This window comes from Dasypus novemcinctus, chromosome 2 (assembly GCF_030445035.2).
Source record: "Dasypus novemcinctus isolate mDasNov1 chromosome 2, mDasNov1.1.hap2, whole genome shotgun sequence".
Classification (NCBI taxonomy): Eukaryota; Metazoa; Chordata; class Mammalia; order Cingulata; family Dasypodidae; genus Dasypus; species Dasypus novemcinctus.
The window spans coordinates 17,547,911-17,570,230 of NC_080674.1; the positions used below are offsets into that span (position 1 = coordinate 17,547,911).

General features: G+C 43.6%; 1 protein-coding gene and 1 long non-coding RNA gene across 3 annotated transcripts in view; one reads left to right on the forward strand and one right to left on the reverse strand.

The window, feature by feature from the left end:
* The window catches only part of RETREG1 (reticulophagy regulator 1), a 195,101-nt gene that overhangs the window by 34,689 nt on the left and 138,092 nt on the right, over positions 1-22,320 (reverse strand). The window lies entirely within an intron of this gene.
* Positions 7,581-10,391, forward strand: LOC139436294 (uncharacterized). The gene is made up of 3 exons (XR_011645505.1): positions 7,581-7,787; positions 7,988-8,078; positions 10,203-10,391. It is a non-coding gene; the product is annotated as an uncharacterized lncRNA (long non-coding RNA).

The window sequence follows — 22,320 nt, forward strand, 5'->3', positions numbered from 1 at the left end:
ACCACACACTCACTGTGTGGTCAGAGGACGATGGCATAAGGGTAAACATTACTAAAATGTAAATCTGATTGTGGCACTCTTTGGAATAAACTCAGTGGTGTTTCCCCACTGCCTTTAAAAATCCAGTCTTGGCTTACAACAACCTTCATAATCTAGCCCCTTCCTACTTCTTCCCTCCCCTGTCTCTTGCCATTCTTCTCCTCCCACTGTGCAGAAGACACCAGCACTTCTGAACCTCCTCCAGTTCTGGGAATATACTCACCCTTTTTCAGCCCTCCCCTCTCCCTCCTGGCTTTCACCCTGATGCTCAGCTTAAATACCACTTCCTCCAGGAAGCACTTCCTCCAGAAAGGTTTGCCTAGACTAGTCTAGGTTGTTATCACTCATCCCTGACCCTTTTCATTGGTATTTGCATCCAGTCCTCCTCCTTTTAAGAATCAAAGATTCATTTAATTCAGTGGTTCGTCTTCAGAGATTGTCCATAAGTCCCCTGAGGGAAGGAGCCCCGTTTCTCTTGTTCCTTTCTGTATGTCAACATCAGGAAGTAGCAAGAGCACAGCCACTGTCTGCTAAGGAGGGAGTGAGTGAACAAATGAATGAATGAACTAACTATCGTAGTGCCATACACAATACCTGGAAAAAAGTCCATGTACCAAAGCCCCCAATATTTATTCATAAAAAGACCTTTCTTTTAATCAGACTTTTTCAAAAGATTTTGGTTATTACATTTCCAAGCCAACTGCAGATTTGAAGGAGTTGATCCAAAAATAAAAACTGCTGAGAGAGGAAGCACACTAAAGACACCAAGAATTAATAGCTATTTGTTGATAGAACAGGGAGGATCATTTTTTTCCAAAAGACTAAAAAGCTTCAGAATAATCCCAGCAATGCCGGCCTCTGCTGTAGAGCTAGAGCTCAGAAGGCCACTTTTCTAAGGCAGCACAGAGAATTCCTTCCTTCAACCCTCTGTGAAGGTCCCCAACGGTCCCTGCCTCCTGGAACCCATGCTGGATGCCATGACTCTCTTCTAAGGTACAGAATATGGTGGAAGGGATGGCAGAAGCTCTTTGGCTACTTGACCAACAGAGCATGATAGAAATATGCTGGGCTGGGGCTTTGGGAAACTGGTAGCTTATACTTCCTGTCTCTGGGGATTCTTGCTCTGGGCACCCAGCCACCTTGCTATGAAGTTCGAGTAGAGGCCCAGGAAGAGAGAACAGAGGCCCCAGCCAACACGGTTGGGTGAGCTCCAGCTGATGGCCAGCACCAGTTTGGATGCTCCAGCCCCCCAGCTGAACTACCCAGCTGAGAGGAACTGGGGTCTCTAAGCCATGCCCAAATTATAATTTCTGAGCAAGCAACCAAATTTTAGGGTGGTTTGCTATGCAGCAGTAGATAACAGGTGCACTAATGTAGTTACCATCCTCTGAAGATCTTAAGGTACCCATGGTTTATTTTTTAGATGATTATTAGCATAGAAACAACTTGCTAGGAGGACAATGTTTCTTCATTTGTTAGCACAGAACCTAGGCGAATAGTAGACACACCAAATTTAACTGACTGGTTGAATGAATGAAAGGCTACAGATAACTGAACTGCTAACACCCTGCCTGGGAGTATGTAGATCAGAATGACCTTTCCAGAAAGCAATTTTGCAATAATTATGAGTTTAAAAAATTCACACACTTTGATCCAATCATTTCCCTTCTGTGAATCTAACCTATAAAAAAATTAGGAAAAATAGTATTATATCCTGCTCTCATTTATAAATGGCAAAACAACTTTCAATAATAGAGTACCAATTAATAAAGGCGAGCAAATCCAAAGGACAGAATATTTTGCAGCCATTAAAAAATTTCAGCCAAAATTTCTAGATGACCCTGGGAAATACTTAGGAAATAAAGCAGCATATAAAGTTGTATATAGTTTTACTTACTGTCATTTTGCCAAGAAAATGTGTCCATAGAAGTACCCAAAGACAATACACCAGTCTATTTAAGATTACAGGTCATCTCTTTTTCTTTACACTGTTTTTCCCCTATCCCATTTTTTATTTCTCCAAATAAACAGCTATAACATCTTAGAAAAAAAAAATCTATGAATCATGCCAAATAAGGTTTGTTCCAAAGACAAGCCCTTGCATCTACATACCTTCGGTGAGAACCACATCATCCCGTGGAGAAGCAAGGTGACTAGAAAGATCTGGACACGGATTTGCCCAGAAGGGAGAACATGCAGGGAGAAGGAAGCCCCTACAAGCAGACTTCTCCTCTGTCACCAGAGACAGCTTCCGTTGGCAGCGCCGCCCCACGCCTCCCCAGGGCCCGGCCTGCAGCAGCTGCAGCCCTCCACCGGCCTTATAAACCAAAGAGCTTCATCACGTTTCAGGGATGACAGGCAAGAATTAGCCACCCCGTGTTGGTAAAACACATATCAGCTTTAACAGGGCTTTGATTACCAGAAATGTCCTGGGCTGCTGCAAAGGTTTAGGAAGCCTGCTGCCTGTAAACCGGTTATTTAAGGTAATCTCCTACAAAACAAACACTCTTGCAACAAGGACAGATTGCATTGTTCTTCATGTTCTTAATCAATTTCAAATATTAGCCCAGCTGGTTCAAAGTCGACTTGCACAAAGGGTGAGCATTTTCTAAGCCTGATAAACATTTTCCCAAGACTCTGATGGAGACTGGGAGAAAAATAATTGGCTACTTCCTTTAACAAGACTTTAATAACATCTGTAATGCCCTGAGGATATAGAAATGAAGGTGATGTATCACATTTCGAATCACAGACAAGGATGTGCTAGAGCTAACTCCCCTGGCACCCCAACTACATTCATACTTTTTTTTAAAAGATTTATTTTTTATTTACTTCCTTCCCCCCTCCCCTCCCCAGTTGTCTGCTCTCTGTGTCCATTCGCTGTATGTTCTTCTGTGACCACGTCTATCCTTATCAGCAGCACCGAGAATCTGTGTCTCTTTGTTGCGTCATCTTGTGTCAGCTCTCCATGTATGCGGCGCCATTCTTGGGCAGGCTGTACTTTCTTTCGCGCTGGGTGGCTCTCCTTAAAAGGCGCACTTCTTGCGTGTGGGACTCCCCTATGCGGGGGACACCCCTGCGTGGCACGGCACTCCTTGCGTGCATGAGCACTGCGCATGGGCCAGCTCCACATGGGTCAAGGGAGGTCCACCCTTGACCCGTGTGGATCTCCCATGTGGTAGGTGGACACCCTATCCACTGGGCCAAGTCCGCTTCCCCCCATTCCACTTTTGGTGGTCTCACAGGGGTGGCTTGAAATGGGCCATGGTGGGGATCAGCAAATGCTACACGTCAGCTCCCCCTGCCCCCATTGTCCCTCACAGAGAGCTGGCTGTTAACCACTGACCAGCACAACATGGCCCACAAGGCCCAATGATGGGCTCCTACAGACTTTGCCCCTCAACCCCAGCCCCTTCCTTTCTTCCCTGACCTCTTCCCTGACAGCCCAGCCCAGCCAGTGTGTCAGCAGCAGGGCTAACAACCATGTTCAAGTCTAACTGCACAGGCTCAGGCGTCTACTGCCTGCCTTCAAATCGTGGCACTGCCCCTTCATGGCTGTGTGAACAGTATGTACTTCACCACTCTGTGCCTTTTTCAAAAACAAAGGCAGAATGAGGACTTCTTCACATGTCCAAACGCTGAAAGGCGCTTGCTCGCAGGGCTACAGCGCAAGTGAAGGCGGATGCCACAAAGCTTGAGCTGAGGAGCTCTGAGGGCATTTCCATGGAGGGTAATTCTCCTCCTCACTCTGAGATCGAAGGAAATGGTATTTCCGAAGGATAGGGTTTATCAAGAATGTGAAATTAAACCTATGACCTGGCCAACCTGAAACATTAAAACATCTCGATTGAAGAACTGATTTAAACCAAATTCCATGAAACCTTCCCAAAATAAAACTCAGTGTAATTGCTAATGGCATTTCCAAATACTGATCAGGACACCGTACTTTAAAAGAACTGGGGTTTTCTTAAACAAGGTAACTTTTTATATATCTTGAGATAAAAAATATGGCCAACCTCATCTCTCCAGAGTAATACACAAACGCAGCCAAAACTGATCTCACAAAGTTAAAAGACAAGCTCTTAAGTTTTTGCTAGATGATAAGTCAAATAACAAGTCTTGACAGAATCCTGTCTTAGCAGCCAACATCTTGCTTCTTAATCTCTAAGTCAGTACATTTTCCTGCCAGCAATATTTTACTTATTGACGAAATACGAGAGCTGGACAAAACATAAGCAGAGGTTCCTGAACAATCTGAACAACCCTGTGCTTTTCAAAGGGGCGTCAGATCAGGGATCAAGACGTCACATCTCGGCCAAATAAAGGAGACACAGGTGCCTTGTCAAACACTGATTCCACCCTGCTGGGCCGCCACGTGGGCCAGACCAACTCGCCACAGATTTTCTTCCGGTGGGAAGCTGGGACATAAGGCCACGCCCTGCCACAGACTTGCACGGCCACCGGGGGCACTTGGCTACTTGGTGGGTGATTGTAAACCCGACTCCGCAAAAAACCATGCTCTCTTCTTCCCAGCGTATCAGCACCCATCCCTGGATTTCCATGAGGCTGACTTTATACCAACTTCTGAAATAAATATCTACATAGGCCCAACTTATGAATTCGGTTATGCTTTGCAAGGCAGCTTTTTTAGACCTCGGGATGCATGTTTCCAAGAGAAGTTGTACATGCTGCTGAGGTTCTCAGGTGGGTCAAGCAAAGCACATTAATTCATAATATCTCCGAAGTACTTATGGGACTCCCCTCCCACCGCCATGACCTTGAATAAAATCCACCTTCCTCTTTGTGGCCTGTAAGGGTCTCTGGGCCTGGCCTGCTGCTCATGGCTCTCTGGATTCCCAAGGCCTTTCAGGAGGCTCTCAGGAGGCTCAGTTGATTCCCATCTCAGGATCTTAATCTTCCCTTAGTCCTTGCTATCTGGAATCCTCTTATCTACTTAGCACCGTGAAGTGTCTGTCCCCTGAGTCAGACTGTCTGCTCCGTGAGAGCACAGGCCTAGCCCATTGCCCGGTCCCTGGCACAGAGAGAGGATTTGGCGCTGGATGAGCATGTGCTGAGTGAACCACTGAAGGTGTGAACACTGTTATCTGGTGTAGCAGTGCTTCTAGAAGATGCATACAGAGACCTGTAGTTGCCATATGGCTTCTAGTGTCCATCCTCACCCACCCCCTTCCGCCCAGGCATTTCATTGCACCTCCAGGCGGCCCCCAGTGAGGTGGGATGGGGACCCATTCCAAAGCTGGAGCCTTCAGCCAAGGTACAATTTTCCTCACATGTCTTTGGAATTTCTTTTGAAATCATTTCAAGCTTATAGGACAGTGTCAAAAATCATACCAGGCCTGTGCAGAGAAAACCAACATACCCACCGCCACCCCCCATTCCCAGACCCACCCATTTCAATATTTTGCCCCTTTGCCATATCATTCCATTTTCTTATCATCCGATATCTATTGGGTGAACATTTTCCTCAAATTTCTTGATCCTGCCCCCTTCCCTAGCTGCTATTCCCCCCCCCCCTTTTTCTCTGGCACCCAAAGTTCCCCACCTGGGTCTCTGCCTTCCCCAGCATGCTCCAGAAGGGCGTTCTTTCACACCCTCTCCCTCATATTGACCCTGAAGCCAGCATGGAATCTTCCAAGGTTCTTCCTGAGAATGGTTATTACTGGAAACAAAGGCTAAAACAGCAAGGAAGAGGGTCTCTCCTCTGCCCCCTCCCCTCCCAAGCAAACGTGTGGTTCACTTTTGTCCACCTGGTGAATGTGAACTGGTGCCCTGGAGCTGTGGGACCACTGGTGCACAGAGCCGCCAGCGCCGCGAGTTCTAGAAATACCAACGACCCTGCAGATCACGGGGTTTCCACTGATTTTTTTTTTAAACGACCAAACTCAGCTCTAGCTCACTGTCAGTTACAGAGCACGTCAGGTTACTCAGTTCCAAAATGGGAGTCAAGTAAGATGAAGACGCCCGAGTGTGAGACCCAATCAGAACCTGCTGCAATCAATCTCGAAGAGCAGGTTTTGTCAGCAGACATATGACTTACAACAGTTCTTTCTCTTTTAAACATGGTACCCGAGTTGTTTAATGGCTTTTAATCCCAACTTCAGTAGGAGTGAAATTCCGTCTCCATTTTAACATGTTATTTCTAGCCTAGCTCAATTTTTCACCCTGTCTGGGGGCCCTTTCTGACTTTCTGCACAGGTAGGGAAAAAACAAATCTATGAAGCAAACTTGGCATAATGTATATAAAAAATACCAACTCTTAAAAGCTGAAAGTTACCTCATTATCATAAGAACAAATAAATAAATGAGGGCATACACTACCGCAAAGTAGTAAGAGGAAATTTCCCATTTTCTATCAAATACATTATTATTCCTTGGAAATAAGTAGTTATCCTGTGTGTGTGTTCTTGTCTGTGCTTTGTAATGAATAATCAACATTTTTAGGGAAAAAAATCTTATGTTTATTTAATTTACATCTCAAACCATTAATTCCAAATATTTATAGTTATCAATAATTAACTATTATATTTAATAGTGACAATGTCGCATTTAAACCCTTACTACATTTCTGCCTAATCTCCCCCTTCAAACAATCAGTCACACCTCCTAAAAGGGATGCTTATCTTTAACAACATCAAAAATATTTTGATGGTCTATTCCTAGAGCATGACCAGTTTCCATTTCCTATGGCAATAAAATCGTTAACAACGCCTGTCTTTTTTTAACAGCTTTCTTTCTACTTCTTAGTATCCAAATTCAGTGACCCCGATTAGAATTCCAGGGAAGACATCTAATTGACTCACACAAATTTTGTTAATACAGCGATGGGGTTAGAAATGGAGAGACTTTCAATGTGGCACAAGTTATGCTCACATTAGCAAGAATTAAGTGCCTGCTTCCTTCCCCCCTCTTTATCCCCCTCCTTCTTAGAACAAGCATCAGTACAAGCATTGATACAGTAATGCATAGGCGGGCCAAACTGATCACCTTTTCAAAGGTAAGTACTGCGGTTTTTAAAAAAGTCTTGAAATATCAATACTGATAGATTGACCTAATATTGAACCTTAAGAAATATTCAGTATGCATTATTTAAAATACGACATTTTATAAAATGTTCTAACATCTATCATCTAAAAGTAAAAATAAAAAGTAAAAAAATTCAGGTTTATTTTACATATTGGAGGAAACATTGTTTTTTTCTTGTTAATTTCAGGCCATCACTTCCTCATTGAAGAAAAACACTTCCATATGTTTCTAAGAGTATATTAAGATTGGTTTGTCTCTCTCTTCCAATAGTTCAGGCCAAAAAACCAAAAACAAACAACACTGAAGTTTCCTGGAATTACATTCCTTTTAAAAAAATGTTTAGCCGCCTACTTTTTAAATTAGTCAAGATAATTGTTTTTGTCAAGATAATTAGCAAATGAAACAGACTCAAGGAAAATTTAGTTCAGAGAATTACCGTTTGCCTGGTCCAAAGTCCTCGCCTTCAGGCATTTCTGCCCTTTAAAAAGTGGCCCAGGCTGTAGCACTTTGTACCACAGCTTAGAGCCCAAATGACAATCTCTTCTCTACTCAAACTTCGAATACCAGGAGGGAAAAACCCCAGTAGCGAAGTTCTTTCTCCTTTTTGGAAAAAAAAACCAACCAAACCGCTCCTCCTTACTCGGAGAGCAGGTGTTTACAAACTTCCAAAGCGCCTGCCCGCCTTGAATGAAGCTGAGAGCCAGGTTATTTTGACTGCCCCCTTCTAAAAATAAATAGGTCACCTCTTACTCCCGGTACCGTGACAGGCAGCCGGGAGCAAGCACGTCCCAGCTGCCCAGCGCTTTCTCTCCAGTTGTGTGAGAAGATGTCACTGCCTGGCTTTTAACCTTTCCTGGGATGACTTCACCGAGGCCTGCCCTCTCGCTCTCTTTTTTTTTTTCAGAGTCGCCGCAGGGAGCTTGAAACTTCACCCTGGGCTATCACGTCTCCTTGGAGTGGCAGGGGGGAGAGGTGGACAGCAGAGAACAAAACAGGTGCGTGGCTTGTGACTTTTCTGAGAACTCTCAGCCCCTTGGCCAAACGATCCCTCACTCGTGACAAACCCAAACAAAAATGCCAAGGAACAGTCATGTTTTGAGGGATATTGTTCTGCAAGAAAATCTTTCTTCGGGTCATCTAGATTTCTCAACTCGGGATAAGCGTGTCCGTGAACGTGAGCCAATGTGTCCATCTGGGCAAAATGGCTTCTTTCTCCCAGGACTTCCCTTGGTCACTGGGGAGCAGCCTGACTTGGGCAAACCCTGCAGTCTCAGATGTTTTTCTAGCTTTCTTAGGAGCCTCAATCACTAGACACCTTTACTTGCTGCAGCTTTTAAGAGCAGGGCAAAAATCCCTTCAATTCTTTGAGAAAGGCTAGGAGAAATATTATTGAGACTCCTCCAGGCATATACTCTAAAAGTGTTGCAGTAAAATGTGAAGCCATTTGTCCCCCTGATTGGGAACATTAGGTAAGGCAGAAAGCAGGATCCAATTATTAAGAAATAATACACTTCTTTTAAAAATGTGTGTTGTGTTGTCATACTGTGGCTAATTCTGAAACTGTGGCTATGCTTAATATAGATATTTCACATTTTCTGTTTGTTAGAGGGAATTTTGGAAGAGGTAGAGAAATGAAAAGCTGAAACAATGTATGAATTGACTATCTTTTGGATAGTGTTAGCTATTTTTTTGACACATGCATATCACACTTAGAGCCAATTCTTTTAAGTGCTTTACTATTTCTAACAAAACGTAAAGCTTCAGACACTTCAAAATCTAAGATTAAGTAGATATATATACGTAACTCAAATATCCAGAACTTGGGGTGGAGGGAGGCATAAGCAAACCTCTGAAGAGTTAGAGAGCATATAGGAGCCTCTAGATTAGAACCAAAGCAGTTTGCTCTATTGTTAGAAATTCCAGGTTTAAAGAATTGAAAGGCTGAAATACCGGTGATAACATTTCAGCATCTTTTATTAAACTTAACCAAAAACACTCATTCTATTATCTAAATCTCTATTGGACAATTCTAACCTATTAAATTTTACTTTCCCCCTTCCCCGAAGCTTCTATTTTACTATTTCTTAAATCTCTGCTGGCTGCTGTTGTTGAACCCGGCTGATTATTGCAGGACTAACGATATCCCTGAGAACTGTCTCTTAATTTTAAAGGATCAATTAACTGGTTAGTGCTGTAATAAACGAATACCATGAATATTTGCTACCGAGAAATAGTTGCTAAACTAACCCCTTTTAAGAACGCTCTCATGCATTTCAAAATTACTCGCACCACTCGGGGATTACCCTTTAGGTATGTTAGTGATCATTTCTCAAATTCAAAGGGACCAGGAGGAAAAAACTAGACGGCACAGATCCTAAAACCAGAGTGTAGCTTCACCACTGACACAGTTCTCCCCTTGCACGACTTCCTCTCCCAGGTGGCACCTTACACAGGGACTAGGTGCCAAGGGGTGATGGGACTCAGAATTTAAGGGCTCAGAAAATACAGCCCTGAAGTTAGCGCCAAGACTTTTAGATACAGAAGTGACGGCCCAGCAAAGTTAGGTGGCCTGCTGGTGACGGAGCTGGAGGAGACATCAGGCTGTCTGCCCCTCAGCTAAATGCTCTTTTCACTTCTCCATCCCCATATACAGAGGGTCCACACTGTCTGCCAAAAGTCCACGTGGCCAGATACTTCCAGCCATACTATTCCAGAATATGGGTGCATTTAAGTTTAGCAATACGCTTTAAATGCATTTTTTTTCTTTTGCAATTTAACAAAATACTATGGCCGAAGAAAATCATTGACATATCTGAGCTAAATGCCCACTTTTCTTATTGCCTCTTCTCTTTTCACATAATCACTGGCCTGAAAGGATTTGTTTTGTTTTGTTTTCCTCTATCTTTTACAGTAAATTCTGAAATACTGCTGTTGTCTGACTATATTCCTTCCCAATTTTCCCATGCGTAGAAACCTCCATTTTTAACTACATCTCAGGTTTCTTGGAGCTAAGTGAGCCTAGTGACCCGGCCAGAACATTGTGTAGCAGCATACAGCAACTTTTCTTATCCCCTTCACCTCTCTCTCACCCTTCTACCTTCCTGCTGGCTGGAATGCAGATGTGATGGCTTGATCTGCAGCAGTCAGTTTGTACATGAAGTAACTTGTGTGATGGGACAAAGCATGAGAAAACGAAAAAGAAGATGCCCTGGCCTAGAGGACATTGAGCGCACTTACCAGCAGTCATCTGCATTCTACCTCTGAATTTTCAGGCATGGAGACATAAAATGTTACTTATGTCACTGTTACTTTGAGTCACCATTACTCATACCCAAACCCAACCCTAATTAAAATATTTACCAACAGTATAAGCAACATCCACTGAAACAAAAAGGACAACACATTTCCATCCTAAGTCAAGTGGCAAGGCCACTGCCCTGTAAGATGTGATATGAATGAGAAGCTGGATTCCCTGTTTTGCACAATTCCCACACAAATCTACATGATTAGCTCCTGATGACAATCTCTAAGTAGGTGATTAAAAAAAAAAAAAAAGTTTGTGCTCCAGAGAAGATCCAGAATATAGAGTGAATTAGATTACAAAGGGAATAATTCAAACCACAGGAATGTAGAGATGACAGTGGTGTTGCAATAGCTCGACTCAAAAATTTAAAGGGGGGCATGCTGAAGAGTTTAGATTTATTCCATGTGGCCAGCAAGGGCAGATCTGATGGGTGTTGAGAAATCAAAGGAGAGAAAACTCTGAAGGTGTTCAATCCCAGAATGTACCAGTTAAGGAATTCTAGAGGTGACTCTCCAGAGAGTTCCAGAAGGTATCTGCTGGTGGGGAGCCTTGAGGCAGGAGGACTCTAAATCCAAGCCAGGTCCCAGGACATCCCTCAGGTATAGTGGGATCGGCCTGGGTGTCATCTGGATTGAGGGACAGTGAAGCCTTTAGCCCTGCTCCCATGCAAATCTTTCCCTGATGAGAGGACCCTGGAGATTCCCCGGGAGGCAAGGGTGTCCCAACCACACACCCACAGCCAGCCTCTGCCCTGCTGCTAAGTATGCCACCCAGATGAGCACACAGCTCAAGATGAGAAGGGCCTCTGGAAGAGACAATATCTCCCCGTAGCAGTGTGATATGGTTATGAATTCCAAAAATAGATATTGGATTATGGTTGTAATCGGGTCTGTACCTGGGGATAGAGTTATGAGTAGGGCTTTGATTGGGCCACATCATTAGGGCACTGAGTCCCTGCCCCTTGGTGGGTGGGGACTCACAGATAAAAGGCATGGCAAAGGATATAGCTGAGGGCTTTTGATGTTGGAATTTTGATGTTGGAGTTTGATGCTGAAGCCTTAAGCTAGAGCCCTAGGAAGTAAGCACCCAGAGGAAAGTGAAGCCAGCCGCAGGAAGAGAGAAACCCTGAGCCCAGGAAGAAGCAAGTCCTGGAAAGGAAGGAACCTTGAACCCAGAGAAAAGCAAGACCCTGGAAGGGAGGAACTCAGGAAGCCTGAACCCTCGCAGCCATTGGCAGTCATCTTGCTCCAACACATGAAAATAGACTTTGGTGAGGGAAATAACTTATGCCTTATGGCCTGGTATCTGTAAGCTCCTACCCCAAATAAATACTCTTTATAAAAACCAACCAATTTCCGGTATTTTGCATCAGCATCCCTTTGGCTGACTAATAAAGAATTTGGCACCGAGGAGTGGGGAAGTGCTTTTGCAATTACCAAAATGCTGAAATGTTTTCATAAATGGGTAAAGGGTATTTTTTGGAGGAATTGTAAGATGCTTGGGAGAAAAGACCTATAGCTTTGAAGAGACTGTTGATAGCAATATGAATGCTAAAGAGACTTTTTATGTTGCCTTAGAAGTAAATGATGAAACTATTATTGAAAACTGGAAAAAAGGCAATCTGTGTTTTAAAGTTGCAGAGAATTTAGCAAGAATAACTCCTGGTGTTTTATGGAAGGCAGAATTTGAAAATGGCGAGCCTGGTCATTTAGCTGAAGAAATTTCCAAAGTAAACCCAGAAAATGTAGCTTGGCTTCAGCTTGCAGCTTATAGCAAAATGCTAGACGACAGAGATATACCAGGACTGAATTGTCAGGCACAGAGAAAACAGAAACTAATTCTGGAAATTCCAAGCCTCTGAAAATCAAGCTCCCAGAAGAAAGTGTCCTGTTGGAGGACCTAACTAAACTTGGACTTCTAAATCAGGACTGATGATGCAGTTATCTCAGAAAGACTTGTGGAAAGTCTTACTGTCTGATGGCTTGGACCCCCGCTTCCTGCATGCTAACAACAGACTTTTTGAGAGAGCTGTATGAACAAAAGCACTGTCAGCCTGGAATAAAAGGGACACGGAAAGGAGAGATTGAAGGGGAAATGACTTCCAGAGGAAAACCATGGAGGCTGAGATCTGGAATTAAGACATCACCTTGGGTCAAGTGAGGAACCCCACCCATGTGTACAGAGAGGGTGAGTTTGCACCAGCAGTTGAAGAGGGTGGATGTTCCCACCTGGTGTTCTGGGAGAATTTTGCTGCCCCAGGGTACAGAGAGGGTGGGGCACATTCCCCAAGGATTACAGCTGTTAAGGTCAGCACCCCACAGTTCTGAGAGGGGTGGACCTGTCCCCCAAAGGTTAGGGAAGGCCAGGAGGTCAACCATTGCTCTGAGAGGGTTGAGCCTGTTTGCCAAACGTTAGGGGGAATTGTTGTCTTCACATCACTGTGCTAGGGGGGTTAGACTCTAACCCAAAGATTGGATAAACTGTGGCAATCACCCCAACACTCTCAGAGGGAGCTTGGTTAACACCCAGATGCTTGATGAGGGTGGAACCAAGAAAATGGCCATTGGGCATGCCTGTGGAAAGGGTGGGTTCCCATAAGGCCCCAAGAAGAAAAAAACCATCATTTTAGGCATGACTCTCAGACTGAAATCAAATGGAGGATGCCCTGTAGGTTTACTGAACTGTAGAGGACCTGTGATTCATGTTTCCCTCCCAATTTCTCCTTATTGTAATGAAAATATTTATCCTTTCTCTGTCCATTTGTGTATTAGAAACAGATAAATTGTTTTGTAAGTTTCAGAGGTCTATAGCAAACAGGACTTTGCCCCAAGACAAACTGTATTTCTTTAAATTGATTGTGATATGATTTAGTACTTGCATTGTTACTGATTTAAGGTTTTTTTTTTTTTTTACTACTGTAATGTCTTTTTGGAAATCAGAGGTGGAATGTAGCAGTTTGATATGGTTATGAATTCCAAAAATAGATACTGGATTATGTTTGCAATCTGGTTTATACCTGGGTGTGACTGAATTATGATTAGGGCTTTGATTGGGTCACATAATTAGGGTGTTGATTCCCTACCTTTTGGTAGGTGGGAATACACAGTAAAACGCATGACAAAGGACAGAGCTGAGGGTTTTTGATGTTGGAGTTTTGATGTTAGAGTTTGATGCTGAAGCCTTAAGCTGGGGCTCTGGGAAGTAAGCTCACAGAGGAAAGAGAAGCCAGCCCCAGAAAGAGAGGAACCCTGAGCCCAGGAAGAAGCAAGTCCTGGAAAGGAAGGAACCTTGAACCTAGAGAGAAGCAAGACCCTGGAAGGGAGGAACCCAGGAAGCCTGAACCCTCGCAGCCATTGGCAGCCATCTTGCTCCAACATGTGAAAATAGACTTTGGTGAGGGAAGTAACTTATGCCTTATGGCCTGGTATCTGTAAGCTCCTACCCCAAATAAATACCCTTTATAAAAACCAATGAATTTCTGGTATTTTGCATCAGCACCCCTTTGGCTGACTAATACACTCTCCTAACAGCTACAAACTCCCAGCATGCCACCCTCTGCCTTACCACTCCCTGTTCTTCCACTGGCCCCAAATCCAGTAGGAGGTCTGTCTTCCAGTCTGCAGCACAACGGGCTCCAGCCGCTGGCTCTGCTGGTCACTGTCTGCACCTTGTTCAGGAGTCACCCGCCTCCCTGAGCTGGTGTTTGCTGTTTGGCTCTAATGCCATGGGACACAATAGTCTGAATACCATGAACACAGGGCCTGAGAACCACCTACTGTGTGCTTTGCTGGATAAGGATGTGTCTTTGGGTACCTCTGCAGCTGCTCAACACTCTAGCTGGGTAACAGCAAGAGACGCAGCCCTGTGGGCTTCAGAATGTACAAGCCCATGTCTTTTGGACCTGTGGGTTACAGCAGATTCATCTGTGAAATCTGAATATACTGGTGAATTGCATCAGGGGCTGTCTAACACACCTCTAGAGGCCTTTCTATGATGATCGAGTACATGATGCACACTCAGATTTTGAAGTTACCAGTCAACTGATGGATCAGCAGGCAATGATTGAGAACCCATAAAAATAAGATTAATAATAAGGACAATATAATATGGCTTGATGTACATGAACTTGTATCATTCTTGCAACAGCTGTGGGGTATCTGAAGCCCAGAGAGGTTGAGAACCTTGCCCAAGTTCACCCAGCAGGTAAGTGGTGGCTCCAGGGTTTGAACTCTGGACCTCCTATATGGTAGGCAGATGCTCTATTGGTTGACCCATATCTACTTCCCAGGAGAAGGACTTTAAATTCTCTATACCATGGAGATAATTATGGGTTTCTTCTTTGGTCTGAAGAAATAATGAGTATTTTCCATTTATTTATTTTTTTGTCAGGCCATAGGTTTATTGAAAGCTGGCTGATATTTGAAATGTTTATCTCCTTTGAAACATTTTTTCCCCATTTATTCTTTTTGATTGTAGTTTCTAACTTTTCAGCAATAAATATAAATTGCTCTTATGATTAGAAAAAAAAATTCTTTTAAAATACAAAAAGGAAACCTGTTACTTTAAATGGAAGGACGAAAGGACCTTCAGTGGCTCGCTCTCATGAAAATGGCAAAATCCCCACTAGTAAGCTTGGGAAACAAGGCCTTTGCCACCCCCAAGCTAAGCTCACCAGCTTCAGGACTCGTGCCCAAACCAGACTCTTAGAGAGTCCCTGACTTGAAGTTCCCTGTTCTGTGGAAGACACTGCTGGCAGAAGGGTTGGGAGCAAGAAAGAAAACTGAAGTAAGCCCTCTCTACACGGCAGCTCAAGACTCTAGGAATTCCCCTTCTCCCCGGTTCCCATTTCCCACCAAAGATGTCCAAGGTGGTCAGAACCAAGTTTGTTACTCATGAAAACTTAGAGTATATATAATTTTGCACTCTGCAGAGTGGAAGAGGGTAAGGAACTAGTATCCAAACTGTTATTTTCTTTGGGGAAAAAATGGAAGAGGTCTTTTTTCCTTAGATCAAACCTAAAAAAACAAAATGAAAAGCATTAACTGACTGACACTGTACCTGGTGTGAATGATGCCCTTAGGGCATGGTGATGTGACACTCCCCTCCCTCTTGCCTTCTTGTTGGTGGAATCGATACTGAGATTTGTCCTAGATGGGTGACTTTAAAACTATTTTTTCAAAGCAATAAAAACTTTTTTATCAAACTTGGTGTTATGCCAAGCCTCAACATATAAAATATACCATAACAACCAACAAGCAAAAAGAGTTGCTCAAGTATATGGGGACAAGGCAGTGACACATGTCCCCAACCCCCAGGAAGGGGAGCCTCTGGATTGGGTCCTTGGAAACCCAGAGTTGCTCAAGTGAAAACTATGAAAACAATGACCCAGGTCATCTGGACACCCAGGAAGAGAAAGTGCGAAAGCTTTTTCTCAGTCTATTTTCACAATAATTAGGGCAGACTCAACCCAGTTTTCCCTTTTTTCCCTTTTTAAAGCTTAGCATACAAAGTGCTTTCCTCCCATGTCTTTTCATCTAGAAATAGCCAGCACTCTAAAAACACCAGGAGCCTCTAAAGCCCCCCACCCCCAGCTTTCTTGGCAGCGTTCTTTCTCTTTATTCTAGATAGATCTCTCAAGTCACCAGGCTCCGAGTCTGCTCCAGTTGGTCACAAGCTGTACCTACTGTCCTGGTATAATCAGTCATACCCCACCACCCCCAAACTCTCATCAGTGTACTTGGTTATGCCAAAAGTTGTACGGTGATCCAATATATCACCATCACCTTTTCTCCAATTGTCACAGTTTCCATTTTGCTAATTTATGCTGGATTGCCATGTCTTGATTGCCAGATGAATTATGTCTCAGCAGGACAGCCAGAAGGAACCAAATCTCCCCCAAAGCCAGTGTGGCCACTGGGTGCCTCTTGTGTCTTTCCCGTCCAGTCCATCTATCCTCTGACCCATCCCCAGCCACTTTTCACATTTATAGTAAGCAATGACCCAAGCCTAATGCTTTCCATAGCGGGTATGTAGGTAATGAAGGTGGGACGTCAAACTTAATGAAATACAACGACCCTTCTTGTAGACTCGGTGCTGAGTGATCTTTATTGTGAAATCCTTGGAAGAAAGGGGCAGTTTTCTTTTGACTTTAAAGAATACTTTAGGAAGAAAGAAAAGTTTATGATTTCTATTTTTTTAATGGGTGATAATGAAAATGTTAGTCATAATTTAAAAATTAGCATCTACTGTGTGCTAGTAGTGCCTTATTTTAAGTACTACATATACATTAACTGGTTTAAACCCTTAGATAGGTACTATTAGTATTCCCGTTATATAAATGGGGAAACCGAGGCCCAGAGTTCCTAATAATTTGTCCAAGGTTACATGTTTGTGTAGGGAATTAAGCCTCCAAAAAAAAAAAAAAAAGGCTCAGGTAAGGTAACCTATGGAATTTCCATAGGTTAGAATGAAATAGAAACATCTTTACTCTTCATGGTAGAACAGAAGCATCTTTACTATTCATGGCAACCCTCCCCACCACACCTGACACTTGAAGCTAAGGCGCTGACTCAGGATGGGACAGGCTCACCACACCAGAAAGGCCAGTCATATGACTTGAGAGTCGGGGCTTTGAGCCATGTGACATCAGCTGACCTCCCAGGACGGGAGGAGGGAAAGGGGGGCTGGATGTTGAATTCAACCGTGGGGACTGATTCCATCACTCATGCCAACAAGATGAAACCCCAATAAACACTCTGGATGCCTAAGCTCCAATGAACTTCCCAGGTTGGCAATACATACAGATGTGCCAGAGGGTAATAATGCACCCTGATTCCACTGGGCAAGGATTCCAGAAACTTCCTGTTTAGGACCCTCCCAGAACTCATGCTGCGCATTTCATCTTTATGTAATTTTTTTGCTGTAATATAACATAGCACTTTCCTGAACTCTAAGTTATTCCAGCAAATCATCAAACCTGAGGGTGTAGTACTAGAAAAACCCAGTATAGCTTAAATATTAAGGCACTGTACTGTATCTTATCATGTCAGAAGAATTCATTGGTAACTCTTGCTCACATGTCAGGAGGCATGCAGAGCCACAGATTTAACATTAACCAGATTTAGGTCCACTCCCTTACCTTTCTCTTTACTCATACTCATTGTTATGTACCTTCACATCCATACCACACCCCCCCCATCCTTATCACCCCAAGAATGCCTGACCATGCATATTTTAAGCATATTTTCTGAGAAAGCAGAAAACTAATTTTCCAGACCTTTCTTAGAAATGTCACCCTGATGATTACCTTTCTTTGTTTCAGCCAGTATAAAAGCTAGGAGAAAAACCCTTGGGGAGGCTGATTTGAGATGGCACATCCCGGCCTCCTGTGGATAAATAAAGCCACTTTTCCTTCTTAGCCTAGTTCAGTGTGTCTGTCTATTCTACAGTGCAGAATGAATGAACCCACCAACTCACTGCCTGGTGACTTTTGGGTGCCCGGGGTAAGACATTGGCAAGTCCCAGCTCTGTAGCTGCTGGAGTACTTTATTCCAAGAATCAGACTGGAGTCTCTCGCCCTGGGCATCTAGGTTTCCTAAAGGGCGCGGGTTATGAAGGAATACAGGTCCTGATCTGTGTGTGGTGTGTGTGTGTGTGTGCTCTTCTAGGTATTCTCAGCAGCACATTCATTCCTGCCAAAGCTGTGAGGGCATTTTGCCTGGAGGCTTGAAAAGAAGAGGGAAGGGAGCAACCCCTCAAATAAGGAAGCGCTGCTGAGACTGGCTGCCTAACCTTGGTTTTTGTACTCTTTTAACAGAAAGGAAGGTAACCAGAGTTTGGAAGTGAAGGGAAAAAGCAACCCACTGGGTTGCATCATTAAACTTTGGGAAGAATTTGGGTAAGAACCTATGACTAAAAAGGGAACGATCACCTTTGTAAGGAAGACTGACCTCAACATGCATTAGGAGAACAGAAAAAAATAAAAAAATAAAAATAAAAAGGAGAGCAGAAATGGCCAGCACAAGGATCTTTAGATTATACTACCATTCTGCAGTTAGACGATTCTGTAGAAACTACATGAAGGGGATAACATTCCTTACGTCCAATGCTTTATGGCATTAGCTCAAAACGAGAAGCTTCAGAGAGAAAGTTTAGACACGGTGTATTGAGTACTAGATAAGCTTGAATTAATACATATTCCCCACATTCCCCGTAAGCTTGAATTAACACATTTAGTTTGCATTCTCCCTGAATATCCAGTCTATAGAACCTATATCACTTAATTGGCTTTCCGGGACTGGCGTGGTTGGCATGGTTACGAAGAGGGGGGTTCAGTTCTTATTGTTTGACAGCACAGCCCAGGCTATTCATGAAGAGTGGGGCAGCCCCCACCCATAGCCCATATCAGTACAAACCCAGCTACCAGTGCTTACTTATCAGAGCAACTTGATTCCATTGCCCGAGACTGGCCAGCATGTCTGGGGGCTGTTGCCACCACCTGTGACCTTCTCCAAGAGGCAGAAAATCCACGATAGGCTCCCCCACATGAGTTCTAACCCCACGTTAGATTCTCTTTTTTTTTTAATTCATTTTTTTAAAAATATTACATTCAAAAAATATGAAGTCCCATTCAACCCCACCGCCCCCACCCCCCACTATCCCTACAGCAACACTCCCCCATCATCATGACACATCCCCCATCATCATGACACATCCATTGCACCTGGTAAGTACATCTCTGGGCATCGCTGCACCTCACAGTTAATGGTCCACATCATAGCCCACACTCTCCCACGTTCCATCCAGTGGGCCCTGGGGGGATCTACAATGTCCTGTAATTGTCCGTGAAGCACCACCCAGGACAACTCCAAGTCCCGAAAACGCCTCCCCATCTCATCTCTTCCTCCCATTCCCCGCACCCAGCAGCCACCATGGCCACCCTTCCCACACCAATGCCACATTTTCTCTGTGGACCTTGGATTGGTTGTGTCCATTGCACATCTATGTCAAGAGGGGGCTTAGATTCCACACAGACACTGGATGCAATCCTCCTGCTTTCAGCTGTAGGCACTCTAGGCTCCATGGTGTGGTGGTTGACATTCTTCAACTCCATGTTAGCTGAGTGGGGTAAGTCCAATAAATCAGAGTGTAGGAGTTGAAGTCTGTTGAGGTTCAGGGAGTGGCTATCATATTGTCAGTCCAGAGATTCAAATCCCCTAAATATATCTTAAACCCCACATTAGATTCTTATACAATACTGAGACAGGAAGGGGGTCGATGGTTAACTACAGGCAGATTAAACAAACAACAAGCTGTCTTACTAAACAACCTGGAGTCTAATGAAAAGCCAGAATGGATAAGTCATTTAACTTCTTGATGAAGTTTATGTTCCAGACTTAGAATTATTCACCAATAGAAATAGAAAATGCCGGGCAGGCTACTCAGAAGTTACTCTCACCGACATACTAGGAGCACAGCTTCCCCATCCCTGCCCCGCCCCTCCCCAAATGTTAGAGAGATGAACTATTTGCTCTCTTAAGAGCCCTGCAATGAAGTGCAGGACAAAAGGTAAACATAAATGCAGACTCTAGGTATACTTTTGCTGTCCTACATGCACACGGGCTATTTGGAAGAGTGTGGTTTCTTAACCACTGCCAATGCAGATAATAAGCACGTAGACCTGATCCTAAGCTGCTCCTTGCAGTTTTACAACCAAAAGAGCTAGTTGTCAGCCATTGCACAGGACATCAGTCTACTAGTAGTAAAGAAGAGAAAGGCAGCAAGTTAGCAGATAAGGCAGCAAAAGAAGCAGCCAATAGAAAACCCCTTCTACAACTCTTGCCATGTTCTGTCCAAAACACCCACTACAATGAGGACCCAAGCTCAAGAGGTTTGGAAAACCTCCATATGCAGGAAAAGACTTGGTAAGTGAAAAAGAAAGTGGATTTACAAGTCTAAGAGAACAAGGATGGGTAAGAAGTGGAAGTATGACAATATGTATAAAGTTCCTATCCCAGAGGGACTTGTGAAACCCATCATGACATACTTTCATCAAATTACTCTTGGACACAAAACGCTATTCAAATAGATTAGTCAGTCCTTGGTGGGGCCCAATCTACACCGAACAGTTCAGAATGTAACTAATCAATATGGAACATGTGCTCAGGTTAATCCTCGACCCTGAATTAAGGAAGGGAGTACAGTACCCAGGTTTGGGCAGAGGAGAAGATTGGCAAATTGATTTCATCATGAAGCCAAAAGTCCCTGGGAATTTTAAATATTTAGTAGTGTCTGTTGACACTTTTACTGGATGGGTAGAAGCTTTCCTTTGTCAGACTGAAAAAGCCCATGAGGTTGTTAAATGCCTATTAAAATAAATTATTTCCACTCTCCAATCAAAGTGATAATGGAGCTGCTGTCGCCTCTAAAGTAGTTAAAGATGTTTCAGGTTTGCTGGGTATCAATTGGCAACTACACTCTTACTGACCTCAATCAGGAAAAACAATGTATGAACCAAATGTTGAAGGAATATCTAGCAAAAATCTGCCTAGAGACATAAGTAAAATGGGATAACGACCTACACACTGCATGCCTGAGGATAAAAGTAGCACCCCAAAGTAGACTAGGTTTAAGCCCTTATGAAATGACAGATGGGAGACCATTTCTAAAGGTAGAATACACTGGTAATGTGCATCCTTGCTCTGAGTTAGCTACCACACAATATGTAAAATCCCTGGGAGCTACCCGGAGATACATAATCATGCTTCTAACTATCTAAAATTCCCCACAGCTGCTCCCTTGCACAATTATCAACCTGGAGACTGGGTGTGGCTGCATACCTGGAAAGACCAACATCCTCAGGCACAACTACACCCAAAGTGGGCTGGCTCATACCTAATGTCACTTGTCATTCACTCTTCTCTTGAGTTGCAGCAATGTACTGTAGATATGCTTTGGATCAAACCTTGGATACATCATACCAGAGTCAAGCTGCAAAAGTTCCTGCATGGCGACACCCCACTGATCAGCCAAAAAGCAGCTGTTGCCATGAGTCCCCTGGAGCCCTGGAGCATAAGTCTACTTGTGAACTGCTAGGAGCTCAAACACCTATATAAATGGACAACTGCATAAATAAGCTTACTACTATTTTTTATGTTCTTGTCTAAAGTTAGTATGTCTAGAATTCTCATATATTTAATCTCTTTTCCAAATTCTGCCTGTAAAACACAATAATCTATTCCTTCAATGGACATGCTCTTATGCCACCTCAATAAATCAATCTGCTAGGTTTGTGGACCATTACCCATCTCTAGTGTGTCTGGCTTGCCTTGGTGGATATCTCCACTACAAGCAATGGACGCATCAACTGTTTTATGGAGAGAAGCCATGAAGTAGGTAGGTAGCATGCCAGTCACAGGGGCCAGCAGGACCTCCAAGAGAGATTTGCAAGAGTTTGGCGAGACCACGTTCGGTACAACAAAACCGATCTTATTACACAGAGCACAAAAACACAACTCTGTGACTATGCAGGGAGCACCTGCCCTCTTTTCACAGAGGCTAATTCTCTCCTTTCCTTAAACTGTAGCCAAATCTGCTGCCTCTTCCTCTCCAGGTTTCCTGAGGCTACTCCTGTACTGAATTCACTGTCACTTCCTGCTCCTGCTTCTACCTGCCATCACCCCATCCTTCCTGGTATGACCCTTAATGCCTGAGCAAATGGGTCATTTGTGTCTTTACACTTGGCTTTGTATGTTCAAATGGCCATGACTTTGAAATATCACAAATTTAAAAATTAACAACATACAACGAACTTTTAATTAGGAAACGTATTCCACCAGAAAGTTAGGACATAAAACATTCCAACACAGAGACCAGCATCACAAACTAAAGCCAGAACAGGAGACAACTGTTGGATACTAGTGAGTCTTTTTTTT